Here is a 17,755-nt window from a genome sequence, read left to right as displayed (position 1 = left end):
GGGAGACTGCACACAGCATATAATGTTAAAAGGGGAGACTGCACACAGAATACAATGTTAAATGGGGAGACTGCACACAGTATAAAATGTTTAATGGGGAGACTGAACACAGAATACAATGTTAAATGGGGAGAATGTACACAGAATACAATGTTAAATGTGGAGAACGCAAACCGAATACAATGTTAAATGGGGAGACTGCACAAATAATACAATGTTAAATAGGGAGACTGCACACAGAATACAATGTTAAATGGGGAGACTGCACACAGAATACAATGTTAAATGGGGAGACTGCACACAGAATAGAATGTTAAATGGAGAGACTGCACATAGCATACAATGTTAAATGGGGAAACTGCACACAGAATAGAATGTTAAATGGGGTGACTGCACACAGAATACATTGTTAAATGGGGAGAATGTACACAGAATGCAATGTTAAATGGAGAGAATGCACACAGAATACAATGTTAAATGGGGAGACTGCACACAGAATACAATGTTAAATGGGCAGACTGCACACAGAATACAATGTTAAATGAGGAGACTGCACACAGCATACAATGTTAAATGGGGAGAATGCACACAGAATACAATGTTAAATGAGGAGACTGTACACAGAATACAATGTTAAATGGGGAGACTGCACACAGAATACAATGTTAAATGGGGAGACTGCACACAGAATACAATGTTAAATGGGGAGACCGTACACAGAATACAATGTTAAATGGGGAGACTGCACACAGCATACAATGTTAAATGGGGAGACTGCACACAGAATACAATGTTGAATTGGGAGACTGCACACAGAATACAATGTTAAATGGGGAGATTGTACACAGAATACAATGGTAAATGGGGAGACTGCACACAGCATACAATGTTAAATGGGGTGACTGCACACCGCATACAATGTTAAATGGGGAGACTGCTCACAGAATACAATGTTAAATGGGGAGACTGCACACAGAATACAATGTTAAATGGGGAGACTGCACACAGAATACAATGTTAAATGGGGAGACTGCACACAGAATACAATGTTAAATGGGGAGAATGTACACAGAATACAATGTTAAATGGGGAGAATGCACACAGAATACAATGTTAAATGGAGAGACTGCACAAAGAATGCAATGTTAAATGGGGAGACTGCACACAGCATACAATGTTAAAAGGGGAGACTGCACACAGAATACAATGTTAAATGGGGAGTCTGCACACAGAATACAATGTTAAATGGGGAGACTGCACACAGAATACAATGTTAAATGAGGAGACTGCAAACAGAATACAATGTTAAATGGGGAGACTGCACACAGAATACAATGTTAAATGGGGAGACTGCACACAGAATGCAATGTTAAATGGGGAGACTGCACACAGAATACAGTGTTAAATGGGGAGACTGCACACAGCATACAATGTTAAATGGTGAGACTGCACACAGAATACAATGTTAAATGGGGAGACTGCATACAGAATACAATGTTAAATGGGGAGACTGCACACAGAATCTAATGTTAAATGGGAGACTGCACACAGCATACAATGTTAAAAGGGGAGACTGCACACAGAATACAATGTTAAATGGGGAGACTGCACACAGTATACAATGTTTAAAGGGGAGACTGCACACAGAATACAATGTTAAATGGGGAGACTGCACACAGCATAAAATGTTAAATGGGGAGACTGCACACAGAATACAATGTTAAATGGGGAGAATATACACAGAATACAATGTTAAATGGGGAAAACGCAAACAGAATACAATGGTAAATAGGGAGACTGCACACATAATACAATGTTAAATGGGGAGACTGCACACAGAATACAATGTTAAATGGGGAGACTGCACACAGAATACAATGTTAAATGGGGAGACTGCACACAGAATACAATGTTAAATGGGGAGACTGCACACAGCATACAATGTTAAATGGGAGAATGCACACAGAATACAATGTTAAATGGGGAGAACGCACACAGAATAACATGCTACGGCCAAAACATTTCTTCAACAGACCAGACAATTGCCCTGGTTGCCTCCTAAATAGCTTAAAATATCACCTAGCAAGACACATAAGGCACTCCTCAACTGCAGCCTCAAAACAGGCTATGTGCCAATTAAATGGAGGGCTGCAATGGTGAGCCTTCTTCATAAGGGTGGGACATCAACTGACCACAGGAACTACAGACTCATCTGTGTGACAAGTCTAATATGCAAAGCCATGGAATGAATTATCATGGAAATGATCAACAATGACACTGTAAAATACAGGTACTGGATCCATCCCAATTTAGCTTTGGTAAGGGAAGGTATTGCCTACTCATCCTTGTAGACTTCATCAAGAGTGTCACCAAGGCAATGGATGAGGGGAAAACAATGCACGATGCATACCTTGACCTAACTAATGTGTTTGATACAATATCCACTGAGTTATTGTTGGCAAACACACAGAACTAGGCATAAATGCCTTTATAACTTGCTGGATTGCTGGCTAGCGCACAGAAAGTACCCAAGAAGTCAAAATCAGTGAGACAACCTCCACCAGTGGACTGGTCAGTAGTGGAGTATTCCAGTGCTCCATGTTGGCCCTGCTCTTGCTTGGTATCTACTTTTCACAAGTTAGGCTAATGTCAAAGGCCTTTGGCTTACCAAGTTCACAGATGACTGTAAATTGAGAGCTATCATAGAGTCTCCATTGCACCAACATCGTTTAATAAGGTCTAACTCAAAGAAATGACTGGTGCCAAAGCCACAGATTAAAACTCAAGATGAAGAAATGCATTATAGTGCCCTTTGGGAAATCATCTATCTAGTCTATTTACTCCATTGTTAAAGCACTCTGAGGAATTGACCAAATAGTTAGGCATCTAGGAATATATGTAGATAATAATCGGGGCTTCGACCAACATATAGCCAAGATAATAAGAAAATCATGTTGCCCAACTCATAATCAAGGGCATAGCATCCAGGTCCAAGGAAGTTATAGTACTACTCTACTCAGTCCTTATCAGAGCCATCATTGAGTACAATGCCCCCTTTGGCATGTACCTAACAAGCCACTTGCAGCAATTGTAATACCTACAAAGGTTCCTTACCAGAAGAATCCAGGGTATGAATACCCTTTCATACACAGATCACTTTAAGGCCCTGTCTCTGTTCTCAATCTCCTATAGGTTACTGAGAGGTGATCTATGCCTGACATATAAGGCATCCTCACATCCAACTATGATGGTGCACATTCACAAAACAAACAGCACCAGAAATACTAGCTCCAAGGACCTGAACTTTGCCTCCTTCATAAATATAACAAGCTGGAGTGACAGAAATGTGTTTCAAAGGAGACCTACGCTATAGAATAAACTTCCCATTTATGTGAAGCAGAGTTCCTCCCAGACTCTATTTCATTGAAACCTTGATCATTGGATGGCAGATTAAAAATTTACCACTGGTCTGGCCCCCATGATGCTGAGTGAAAGAGATTGACAATAAGTAAATGAATCCCCAACTAACATACCCCTCACCACATAACCCTTAGCTACCTCCTTATTAGCATACTCTACCATACAGGTGTTCAAGGAACTTGGGGACAAAACTGGACTGGGTTGCACAGCTAAACCTAAAAACATATGAAACTATGAATATACTGCCATTCTGTCTAACCTTTTCACTGTCATGTAGTCAGTATTAGGTAAAGAGCATTGCATGTGTTTGTAACAAAGGCAATGTATGATGAATACCTCAAACTGGAACCCCTACAAAACAATTAGTGCCTATTCTTAACACTGTACACAAGCTGTTCCTGCTGTTTGACTTACATCTTCAATGTATTAGAGCACACACAGAACAACTGAATTGCAGAGAATATGGTAGGTGCAGACAGTTAGCAATTAAACATTGCATTCATGTTTAAAATACACCTATGGTACATCTGAAATACATCCCATACAGTCTGCTATATTTTTTGCACATCTGCAGTTACTTTTCAGTCTCTGAGGTACCACATTCTCGGGTCTATATTATGTTATCAAATACTAATGTATTTGAAAATTAACAGTAGACCTATAAATGTCGAAGTCGTAAAACATCTAACATTTCAATGGAGATCTCTGTACAGTGCAGAAATGGAAGTTTTCCATTGTCTGCACTGTATGGCGATCTTGGAGTTGGCATATTTAAGTAGCAGGGGGTGTGGGGGGTGCAGCGGGGTTTGCCCCCCTACTTACAGTGTTTAAATGGTTTGCTTGGGTATGTTTTTGTATGTTTTGTAAATGTTCATCATTTTATGACTTCGACATTTATGGGTTCACTATTACGTATTCGAATACCTTAGTATTCGATAACGTAATATAGACCCCACATTCTCCACCTCCCCCACACACACACAATCTCACACGATAGCCTTTGCCTTTTGCTAGAGTGAGGCAATGGTGCTTCATTTTTAGAAAAAGTGGTATGAATCTGTAAATGTAATTAGAGGTAGATTGTCGAGTGATTGCCTTTTGTGACATGTAGTTGAAGTGAGTGGGAGGTCATATTCCATCCAGGAAAGTAGGACTCCTTTATTTGCTTCCTTATGCCCTATTGCAGGAATGAGAAAGTGTGAGATTTTTCTGGCTTTGAAAAAAAATGTATTTACTTTTGATTTTGTAACTCAAATATGGTTTTGTAAGTTAAGTGTGGGATTCAGCCAAATGCCAATATATCTGTAATTTGGAACTGTTTCAAGAGTGGATTGTCCACTATGGTATATGAACCAGTTAGTGAGATGTTTGGAGAGCTTTTGTGGAGTACTAAAAGGCATAACTTTGTTCTTTTTGTGTTAATATTTATGTTGTATAAGTTAGCCTTTTACTGATAGAGAAGAGGTCTTATTGCAACTGTTTTTTTACAGTAGATGGAGATAGGCCAAGTCTGTAAATGACCAGTTTTTATGGCTGTTCATCTTTTATTATTTTTATTTTGTATTTTTTTATTTGCCTTGAAAAGTTGTGGTGAACTGATATTCATTTCTGGATATTATTTGTAGCTGAAAATGTTTTTCTCTCCTTTATGGCTGGCAGTGAATGAAAAGTTGTTCAATTCAAAAGAACTTCTTACTAAAGATAAAATATTATTGCGGGTAGTCCTTGTCAACAGATCACTGGGTATTTGTCATATTTGTCTGTTCATACAAAGTTCTATGCGTTATCATTATCAGTCAACTAATGCTGATATGTTACAACCTGTTATTTGTGATACTCCTGGGACTGATCTACATGCAAACTTCTAAGAATCCTACAAAGGGAGACATAATATGCCTGACATGGATTACATTCATAATGCTGTGAACTATTCATTATACTTCATCAGTCCACTAACCATACCGCAGTACATACATCTGCTGCAGAATCTTACTCTGCAAGACATGAAATAATGTCCTGCTAAACGAATGGCGCATCATTCAGTACCGCCCTTCCAATGTTAATAGTTTATATGCACAAATATGTACATTAAAACCACAGATGAAGCCTAAGAAAATATATTTAAAAAATAAAAAAGTCCATGAAGAACTTGTAGACTACAAGTACATAAAACTTTTTATTGGCTCTTTTATTGAGGCATTGAAGAGTTATTTAATTGTAAGGCCTTTTTTGCAATGCATCCTTAAAGGATAATTTAATCCTGTAATGTATGCAGTATTTGAAGTCACTTAGTATAAAAACTGACTCATAGTTGAACTACACATTTATTATAAATAATTTTAAAGAATACTACAGCATACTGTCTTACTTCTGCTTTGTTGATTAGATAGTTAGAAAAGGTAGTTATATAATGATTTCATTGTGTTCTACATTAAAAATGTATTTTCATTTTACTGAACTTATACATTATATTTATTTCCAGTTCTACATTTGTCTTACTTATACTGCAATATTAACATAAAAATAATGATTAAATATATATTAATAATTATTTTAAATGGGTATTAATTATTCAGTATAATTCCATATGCTTACTGTCAGCTTCATATGTTTGCTGAACTACTGCAGGGTAAAACTTTGCCCAGATTTATTGGAAAGTGATATTAAATATCATGTGTAATTGATAACACATGTTCCCTATTTTTTTCTGTCAGAGATTGCTTAAAACTTTTTTACAGTTCCAACAATATGTTGTGCTTTTACATAATATGCATAACTGCAAAATCAAAATAATTTTTTGTAGTTTTGTGTGAAACATTACATTTAAATTGGGTAGATTTTGCATCATGCTCTCTAGTATCACCCTAGGATTTATTACCAATTGTGTGGGCTTTGCATGAAGCCTACATGATTACAATTCATTAACATGATGCGTGGTAACACTTTATTTTTATTTTTATTTAACATTTGTTGACCGGGAAAGTCCGACTAGGTTCCACAGAGCCTGTTTTCAGCGGAGGCCCAGGGAGAAATGCTCCAGATGCATGTCTTTGGAATGGAACACACATTGAATATGCATGATGCACATCACGCTTACATGTTTACAAGCATCATTCTGTGGCCAGAAGCAGTGTTAGTGACCATGAAATGGTGCCGGGAAGCATGAGAACACATTTTAAACAAAACTGCTTCCCTATATGCAAACCTATTAAGTGAGGATATGTGGACATCTGATTACGTTATCGAAAGATAACATAATCAAATGCTCAGAACATCGAAACGGCCACATTTCGAAGATCGCATTATGGGATTGCAGTACAGTGAATATTGGGATATTTGCCCGTTCCTCACTGTAGTGCGATCTCGGAGTTGGAATATATATTTAGCGGGGGGTATGGGGGTGCGCAGACCCTCACAATAAAAATTTTGATATGTGGCCATTTCAAAGTTCTGAGCGTTCGATTGCGTTATCTTTGAATAACATAATATGAACCCCTGGAAAACTTATACTAAGTAAGGGTAAGCTGACTGTAAAAAAACTAGATGCAGAGGACATTAAATGGGAAGAATACACAATGTTAATAGTGCAGACATAAGTATGAGGGGAGGGTAGACATACAAAATGTCCTCAGTTCATGCTTTGAGATGTGATTATGTCTCAAAGAAACATTCTAAATGGAAAAATATCCATAATGATGCAATAATAGCTAATCCTGTTCACAATTCTTTAACCATGTACTTAACTAAAAATGGACATGCTATTAAGAGATATAAGAGGGGTACTATGGTGGTGGTGCTGCGGTAGCATTGTCGCCTCATAGCAAGACGTTGTCCCGTTCGATTCTCAGCTAGAGCGTCTTCTGTGTGGAGGCATACGTGAATGGGGCGTGCCTTCGTTGAATGTTGTGCATCAGGGCTGGTCACCCGGTACATAAAAATCCACTACCAATCATTAGCGGACCGGAGTTCCACTGTGGCGACCCCTAACCGGGAAAAAGCCGAAAGACACAAACAAACATTAAGAGATATAAGAGGGACATAATGTGACATTGAAAAAGGGAGTAAATGTAATATTAATGTTGATAACATGCTAAGACGAGCTAACATTTAGCGAGGACAAGCAAGACCATTCGCATAAACTGCAGTTATTGAATATGACGCATATACAGGGAATGTATGTGTGATAACTGACAGTAGTGCTGTATTCTCCACTTCATAGTGCATAAACAAGAAGAAATGAGCCCTACAGCTGTTGTATCATGCATATCAGAAATGGACATGTTTTACCATTTATTTTCATTTGACAATCATAGACAGGTGGTATATTACCTTAACACTTGTATTAGATAAGCATGTGTTTTATATTCATGTATGTCCTAAACAGTAATATAATAACATTCAAAATACACAAGTGACAAATGACAGCATAAATGACATTGCAGTAGTTCACAGTCTCCATTTGTACATGAAGCACATCTACTACATGATTATACTGGGCATGCTCACAAAACATTACAGTAAATACTGCCAAAATGTATGTAAACAACATACACACAAGAAAATATCCTATCACAGGACCAGTCATGCTTTATGATGATCTTGTGCAATGTTATACAATAAGAGAAGTTATTTAACTCATCATATATTGCATATCTTGTAAAGCTGTACAGTGAGAATAAACAATTACAGTACTATATAAATGTTTGGAAAGAGATATGCAATACAATACATTTTCATCTGGAAATTAACTAATGCATGTGAACAATCAATAATGTACACAACATTAGTACCTTACCAGACTGAAACACATGCTCGGACAGTTATCAGGAAGATGAATATCAACCAGGGATGCCACAAAAATAGGCATACTGTATGTTTCATGGTGAGCACAATAGCTGGATTTTCAGCACTTCCCCATTGTAATGGGTATGGACCTCCCTGCACTTGTGGGTGATGCCATAAAAATGGTGCCCTCTCACTGTGCCATAACTACTTTCTTTGCCTAAACCACTCCTGTCTGACACAGACATGTGACAGACAGATGTTACCAGATTCAACCCCCTGTCTATCATACTGCACACTCTTCAGAGCTGTGTACTAACTGTGTCTGCAACACAACATAGTAATGTATCTTGTCACAACTAAATGAAATGAATGCTTAAAGCAATAAAAGATATTTGAGTATAATCTGTACAATATGCTTTTGTCACAATGATGACAAGGTGGTAATGATGTTTATATTCACACAACTATGAGCAGAGCAATATCAATGTTTCTCAACCAAGGAAGCTGTTCCTGTTATTTTGTACAACATTGTCCCAGAAATGAATCATACTCCATCTGTGCAGATACACTGTACTAGTTATTATTGAATGCATGTGCTGCAGAAGCACTCGCACCACAGTATTCGTAGAACAGCTATTTCACCGGCAGAAAATTACAAAATTACTTTATATTTCTTTCTCTAAAGTGAAAACTGAGAATAATAAGTTAATTCAGTGTTGTTTGTGTAACATGAGTACATTCACATAATGGTGCCCTTTGGTAGAATTGAACAGATAGCTACAAAAGTCTACTGACTAACGGCATATGTATAAATCACAAAGCTGTGAGACTCCACCTTTGTGAACTTATTACACCATATGATTATATTGCAAACAATGTATATGACATAAAAGGGATGGGGAAGGTTTCTCCCACTTTAATTGTACACATTATAAAAGCTGTGGATGTCATCCATGTAAAACTGTATTAAAGCACACAACGCAACCCCTGACTAGGCGAAAACAGAAGTTACATCATATTATGAGGAATGAATGTGCCGTGGTGCAAGTGTTGCTAACTTTGTGAGATATTTGTGTCTTTGAAGCTGTGACATCATATTATTGCTGCAAGGAATATGTGTGCCTGTAATTTCTTTAAAAGAATCTTGGTATTTGTCAATTTCTCACACATTGCTTGCTGCTACGTATACCCAAACACATGTGATATGTAAAGCAGTCATTACTGTGACAGGAGAATGGCAATTGCACACAATGTGTGGATAATCACAGATTTGAAAAATATGCCTTACTAAAGCAATAATATGCAGAGCATTGTCTTATGTCCTTATGCCACCAGAAAAGCTTTAGTATTTCTCACGGAAAAGCCAAATGTCATCCCAAGGCATCATCATTATCCAGTAAAAGATTTCTGTGTGAAAATAAAATGTGGATGAATTCTTGTAATAGGAATCTCCAGACATTCATGTGACAGCAGATAGATGGGTGACAACATTCATACACATTCATAGTCATATTGACACAACTGAGTCCAAGGAGTAATGGCTGGATTTTAACAGACTACCTAAGATCACGAGGTACAGAACACTGCCCGAATCACACATTCCACACACAATGTTGTTTTGCACTTGTGACAGTGGACATTTGAATGGATGATGTCACCATTCTTTAATACAGTGATGTTCTTCTAAAAAAGCATGAAGGTATTTGAACTGCACAGCAACAATACACATCTGCACATAACACATGCATTAGAAGCTTTCTCAACACAACACAACACAACAGACAAATACACACTCACAGTAGTCAGTCATTGCTGGATTCAAACCTCCTCCTCATTTTACAGTCTACAAAGCACTGTACCAACAGCCAGTGCCACATGATAACTCAACTGGGATGTAATAAATGTTTGACACCATGATGTAACCATTGTGGTTCCAAAACTGGGTATTTCCTGGGGGTAATATAAATGTATGGGGTACCCCCTGCCAGTGAAATTACATCTCCTAAGTGGAACTTTACATAAGGGGTGGTGTCATGGATGAAAATGTATATGACACTATACACAATCACATTAGTGAACCAATCTTGGATTTGAATCCCCTCCCTATCTAGGTTGCACAATTGATTGTACACAGAATTAGCAGCAAACACCACATGAGAAGTCTGGTTTGTAATGGTAGAGTTTGACATGATGACCTCATCAGGGTGATGCAGAGAAGATGTTTATGGTAAAAGTGGGATACAGTAATTGGGGAATGCTCTCATAATAAAATCTTCACCTGACTGACTGGAAGTTGATTCAGCACATCAGCTCAGGAAGCTAAATGCACTTGATACTGTAGCTGCACATGCAAGTTCACCAGTGTAACATTTAAAATTTGCATCTATGAAATTATATCATCTGGAAAACACAGTACTAGCGACAAGTGCCACAGGAGAAATATTAATCTGAGGGTAGAGAGTGCACTTTTGACACAATGACCTCATCAGTGGGATGTCGCAGTACAAGGACAAAATGATTGACTTCAACAATTGGCTAAGCTTCTTGTTCCATTCTAAAGGGATCCAGTGTCTGTCTGCCTGGGATGACATGGTCGACAGACCACTATGCTTTGCCAGAGATGGCCTGCACCTGTCACCCCAGGGATTCTGGATACTGGCTAAGGTTCTTACCGCCCCTATAGTGCCTTTTTTAGGCAAGGTTCAAATGACAAATTCACCACCGTAACAGGAACAGGCAAGCAAAAACTGAGGGTGATGCTACTCAATGCTAGAAGTCTAAATCTCAAAATGCACTCACTCGAGACACTCCTTAAAATGGAGAACATCTATATCTGTGAAGTGACTGAGACCTAGTTCAAGGCTCCAGAGAAGACCCCTGCACTACCAGGCTATAACCCATACCACACTTTTCGGCCATGTAACCTGGACCGGAACACCAAAGGTGGTGGTGTGTCCATATTCATTAAGGATATCCACACCTCCAGGCTAGTTGCTCAGCATAATGCAGCTGAGGTTATCCAAGTACAACTAACTCTGGGCAAAACTGCAATCCAAATTGTAGCTTGCTACAGATCACCCACCATGCCCCAGGATTCCCACTCCTCTTTTCTTGATGTATTGGAAAATATTAGGGTTCAACCAAACACCCTAATAATGGGCAATTTCAACTACCCCACCATTAACTGGGAAAACTACTAATGTACCAACTCCTTCGCTCAACGCTTTCTGGAATTCATAAACTCCAATGGCCTGGATCAACTTATCCACACCCCCACCAGGGGAAACAATATCCTGGATCTAGTCATTACCAATATGAGTGACCGGTGTTCCACACCTGAAGTCAATGCCTCATTGGTCCGATCCGACCATAAGCTAATTACCCTAGATATCCACATCCTGCCTCCACCCCCATTAAGGAAACCATGGTAACAAATTTCTCCAAAGCCAACTTCATGCTTCTTAAGACAGAAGTGGTGAACTTCATGACACCCATGCAGATGAACAATACAGTTACGACTACTGAATCCTACACAATTGCACTTTATAAGCACTTACATGAGTGCATGGATCATGCTATCCCAAACAGAACCAAGATGCTATCCTCCAAAAAAAGGAAGCCAATCTGGTGATCCCCTGTCATAAACAAACTGTACAACAGAATGAAGAAACTCTTGCAAAAGAGAGTAAAATCCCTCAAGTGGAGGAGCTCCCTGGTCAGCCTCAGTAAGAAGCTGCGATCCCTGATAAAATCCTCCAAAGCTAGTTACGAAAACAAAATCGCCACTGATTCTAAAGACAACCACAAAGCATTCTATAGCTATGTCAAGAATCTCAATGGCAACACTCAGATCTGTTCTGAGTTACAGCACAATGGCACTAAATATACAGACCCAACTGATATTGCCAACATCCTGGCAGATAGGTTCAGTGCTAACTTTACCCCCCCTCTCACCCCCTAAAGAGCCCATCTCTATACTGGAAGAATGCAAAGTTCCTGTAATCACGGCTGCACAGGTAAAAGCCACACTCTCCAAAGCCAAGAACACAGCATCCATGGGACCAGACAACATCCCAGGCTATGTTCTACATGAACTACAGAACGAACTGGCACCCCACCTAAGTACCATGTTCAATCATAGCCTCACCTCAGGCTTTGTGCCTGCTGAATGTCGCATAGCAATGGTTATCCCACTCCACAAAAGGGGGTGCCACCACAGACCCCGGGAACTACTGCCCCATTAGCCTGACGAGCCTCGTCTGCAAGGCCATGGAACGTATCATCATGGAACTTATAAACAAAGACATTGGTAATCTCCAAACTCTGGATCCCACCCAGTTCGGGTTTGTAAAAGGCAGATCATGTCTCCTAAACCTGATAGACTTCTTTGAAGCAGTCACCAAAGCCGTAGACATGGGTAAGGTGGTTCACACAGCCTATCTAGATCTTGCCAAGGCTTTCAACACCATTCCCCACTCTGGAATTATAGATAAATTCACTAAACTAGGTATAAATCCCTATGTCACAAGATGGGTTGCCAACTGGCTCACTGACAGAACCCACACTGTGAAAGTAGCAGGCTCCAAATCCGACTTCAGATCAGTGACAAGTGGAGTACCACAGGGTTCAGTCCTGGGTCCTCTCCTGCTTGGTATCTACTTCTCTGAAGTACAGGCTAACACAGAAGGTCTTTGGCTAACGAAGTTCCCAGATGACTGCAGACTAGGAGCCATAATCGAAACTCCTAATGATGTGGACTTCCTACAAAAGGGCCTCACTGAGACAGATGCCTGGTGTCAAAGCCATGGCCTCAAGCTCAATGCCAAAAAGTGCATTGTCATCCCCTTTGGTAAAAACTCTGTACCCATGAACTACAACATAGGCGGTAGTATACTTAACACCAAAAGTGTGATAAGAGACCTTCGGACACAGGTGGACAGTAGTCTCTCCTTTGATAATCACATCGCCACAGTAGTCAGGAAATCCTTCTACGTGGCACACCTCATCACAAAAGGTTTCTCATCCAGAAAAAAAGAGGTCATTGCTCCCCTCTACTTATCACTCATTAGACCCATTATAGAGTACAATGCCCCTTTTGGTATGTACCTCACAAGACATCTACAACAACTGAAAAGGCCGCAGAAATACCTCACAAAGAAGATTACCGGCCTCAAACAGATGCCCTACGCAGACCGTCTCAAAAAACTCCAGCTTTACTCCGTCGAATATCGCATAATCAGAGGTGATCTCTGCCTAACATACAAAGCTATGCTAAACCCAGAGCTGTTGAACATGCTCCATTTAAAGAAATCCCAATCCCTCTGAGCTACACGCTCTAGGGACCTAAACCTTGTCACCACATTAAACAGAACATGCCAGAGGGATAGATTCCTGTCCCAGAGACTTCCCATACTCTGGAATAAAGTACCTATCTATATCAATCAAAGCTCCTCATTAGCACTCTTCAAGAAAAATCTTGATGACTGGATGGAAAATAGGAAATTCACCCCGGGGATCACCTCTGTGGCTCTGCTCGACAGTGGCACAGGAAAATAATTTTCTTGGCTGGCAAAAGCCAGGGTACATTTTTGGCTGGGCTTGTATAGGCCCCAGGGCCGATAGCCTAGTACCTACCTATGAACCTATGAACCTATGTCAAAAACATGCCTGTGGAAAAAGTAGGATAAAGTGCAAAGTGAGCTGTGTCCAAAGCAAAATATTTCTCCTGAGAGGAAGTGACCGCCGTATATCAGTTTTTGACATTTAACATAAGACTGCACACACACACACACACACACACACACACACACACACACACACACACACACACACACACACACACACTCACACACACACACACACACACACACACACACACACACACACACACACACACACACACACACACACACACACACACACACACACACAAGTTCACCTATCTAGTTATGCAGTCTAGAGAACACAGACATAGCATTAGCCGAAAGCACCATAAGATAAGGTTGACTTTTATTGATAGAGTCTGCGCTTATTTAAGGATGACCTCATCAGTGTGCTGCAGAGAAGATTGTTGTAAAAAGTGGATACAACAATGGCAAAATACTTTCCCAGGTAAAATTTTCCCATGACTGGAAATAGGTACAGGATATCTGTTCAGGAAGCTATACACACCTGACATTGAAACCACATACAGAAGCTTACCCCTGGGAGAACTGAACTTCCAACTGATCAAGTTTGATAATCTAGACCACACAGTATTAGCTGCAAGTGCTATAGGAAAAGTCTGACTCTTATGGGAAGTGAGTGCACTTTTAACAGGATGACTACATCATTGTGTTGCAGAGATGATGCCTGTGTTAAAAGTGGGATAAAGTGCAGAGGGAGCTGTGTCTTAAGTTCTTCTGAGTGGGAATGGACACAACACATCTGTTGTTGAGGTGTTACTTAACTGTTATTAGAATCTCTCTCTGTCACACTCACACACACACACACACACACACACACACACACACACACACACACACACACACACACACACACACACACACACACACACACACAAAATTCATCACTGAGAGAGTTGAACCTCCTACCTATCTATTTACAAAATCAATAGAACATAATATGAATCTTCAGTGCCACAGAAGTCTGACTTTAACAATGTGAAAATGCACATTTGCAATTAGTAAAACTTCACTGTTTGAAACATCAGCTAGTTTGCATCACAGGTTTTGGAACAAATGCATGTGCCTGGACAGACCAGCATAAGATCACCATGCTTGTCCCATGTAATGACAAAAGTCACTGCTAAGATTTATATAATGCCATTCATAGGTTCATAGGTGTTTACTAGGCTAATGACCACAAGAGCCTTCTTAAGCTGAGCCATGCATCCCAAACCTCTGACAAATTCTGATACCCTTGATAAGTGTCAGCATGGATGTGGGAGATGAACCATTTACAGGTTACTTGTGTCCATTAGAGACATAGGTGCCAACCAGGGATAAATTTCCAGTTTCCCATCCAATTTTCCAAGTTGCACTTGAATTGGGTTAGGTAGGAACTCTGCTTCACATGGATGGGGAGCCTATTCCATAGATGGAGAAGTCTCTGGGATACATAACTATCTCTCCAGCAGGTCCTATTTATATCACAGACAAGGTTTAAGTGTTTAGAATGGGTAATTCTGGTGCTGTTTGTTTTGTGGATATGCAGGAGGTCCATCAGAGTGGGGTCTGACAATGCCCTGTATGCCAGGCATAGATCTCCCCTCAAAAGCCTGTAGGAGACAGAATACAGGGATAGGGCCTTGAGGTGGTCTGCATAGGACATTTTACTTACTCCTTGTATTCTTTTAGTGAAAAACCTCTGTGGACTTTCCAACTGTTGGATATGCCTGCTTAGGTACATACCAAAGGGAGCATTCTATTCAATGATAGGTCTGATGAATGCTGAATACAGTGGAACAATGACTTCCTTGGACTTAGATGCCATACCTTTGTTTATAAGTTGCACAACATAGAATGATTTCCACACCACTGTATAAACATGGTGGTCAAAGGTTAGAGTATTATCTACATGTGTCCCTAAGTCCCTGATTACTGGGTCAACTCTAAGGGGTGTGTTGTCAATATGATAGTTACCAGGGATGGATGACTTCCCAAAGGATACTATTATGTATTTCTTGCCCTTTAGTTTTAGTCTATGGCTCTGACACCAGTTGTTTGTCTGTGTCAGCCCCTCCTGGAGAACATTTGTGTCAGTGTGAGATTCAACGACAGCTCCTAAATTGCAATCATCTGAAAATTTAGTCAGCCAGAGACCACTGGCATTGGCCTTGACTTCTGTGAAGTAAATGCCCAAAAGGAGCAGTCCAAAGACTGATCCCTGATGGACTGCACTTATGACTGGCCTCTTTCTAGAGGTGGACTACCCAATTCTAACTTCCTGGATCCTGTCTGTGAACCAGTTGGCTATCCACTGGGTGACATAAGGGTTGGGTTTGCACCTAATCTCTTGAGTTTGTCAACAATGCCCGAGTTGGATATTTTGTCAAATGCCTTGGCCAGGTCAAGGTAGGCAGTGTGAACAATTTTGCCCTCATCCATTGCTTTGGTGACCTTCTCAAAGAAGTTTACCAGGGTGACTAGGCATGATCTGTCCTTGACGAAAATAAACTGGGTTGGGACCAGTGTCTCGAGGTTTACTATATCTCTGTTGATCATCTCCATGATGATTCTTTCCATGGCTTTACATATAAGACAAGTGAGACTTATGGGTCTGTAGTTTCCAGGGTATGTATATGGCCCACCTTTGTGCAGAGAGATGACTGTTGCCTTTCTCCATTCATAAGGCACGGAGCCTGTTTGGAGGCTACAGTTAAACAGTAATTCCAGAGGCCCTGATAGGTCATGTTTCATACTATTTAGAAGACATCCTGGGATATTGTCTGGGCTCATTCATGCAGTGTTTTTGGTCTTAGAGAGAACATTAAGGACCTGTTCTCTTGTGATAGTAGGGGTAGTCATATTTGATGATATTTCCTGAGGGAAGGTTGAGGGGGACAGAGGGGTAAAGTTGGAGCAGAATTTATCAGCCAGGAGGTTTGCAATATATTTTGGCTCAGTATAGGTGGCTTCATTTACAATGAGCTCTGCACACAATTGTGTATTGCCTTTGAGGTTGTGGACATAGCTAAAGAATGCATTGTGGTTGTCCTTGGCATGGTAGGCCAAACTTACCTCAGATTTGGCTTTGATAGACTTTATTTGTCCTGAGAGTTGTTTGTTTAGTTTGATGAGAGTGTTTTTATCCTGCTGGGTGCTGCACCTCCCAATGTTTGCCATGATTTCTTCCTCCTGTTATACAGCCTACTGATTTTGTGATTCCACCAGGGTGGCTTGTTTTTTTAGATAGTTCTGTATTCTTCCTGGTGGGTACAGCTGCCTCTATGCAGCTATTAACATGCTTGTACATGGTTTCTGTAAACAGTTCTGCATAGGCACCAGTATTCTCAAGGGTTTATAGGGGCTTGAAATTTTGATAGGTTATCACTTAATAGTAGGAGGTTTGCCTTATAATAGCTCCTGAATATTCCAGGTTTAGCTGGGGGTCCAGGTTTTACTTTTACTTCAAAGGAGACCATTTTGTGGTCTGACCTTACCAGGGAAGGCATTACCACAGGGGATACAGCAGTCTCCCAAATTAGTGAGGACCCAATCCAGTATGGCTGCACCCCTGGTTGGTGTATTGACTATCTGGTCCAGGGAGCTTGTGTTTACAAAATCAAGGAACCTCTGTACATGTACATTTGGCATCATATAGGATTCCCAGTTAATACTCCATTGTGTTACTGTGAGGGACATGTACCTGTTTCACAGCATGGGGTATTAATGACAATCATGATTATAAAACAGTGGTTGTCAAGCAGGCATTTATGACAGTTCATCCTGGGATTATTGTATGCAAATAGTTACTATTTGTTATGTCACTCTCAATTGTCTTGTCTCATGCTTGCACAATGTGCATCAATGATACAAACTTCCTAAAT

Source organism: Protopterus annectens, chromosome 4.part1, assembly GCF_019279795.1.
Source record: "Protopterus annectens isolate FY-2018-M chromosome 4.part1, PAN1.0, whole genome shotgun sequence".
In the NCBI taxonomy this organism is placed as follows: domain Eukaryota; kingdom Metazoa; phylum Chordata; order Ceratodontiformes; family Protopteridae; genus Protopterus; species Protopterus annectens.
This window is presented reverse-complemented; position numbering follows the sequence as displayed.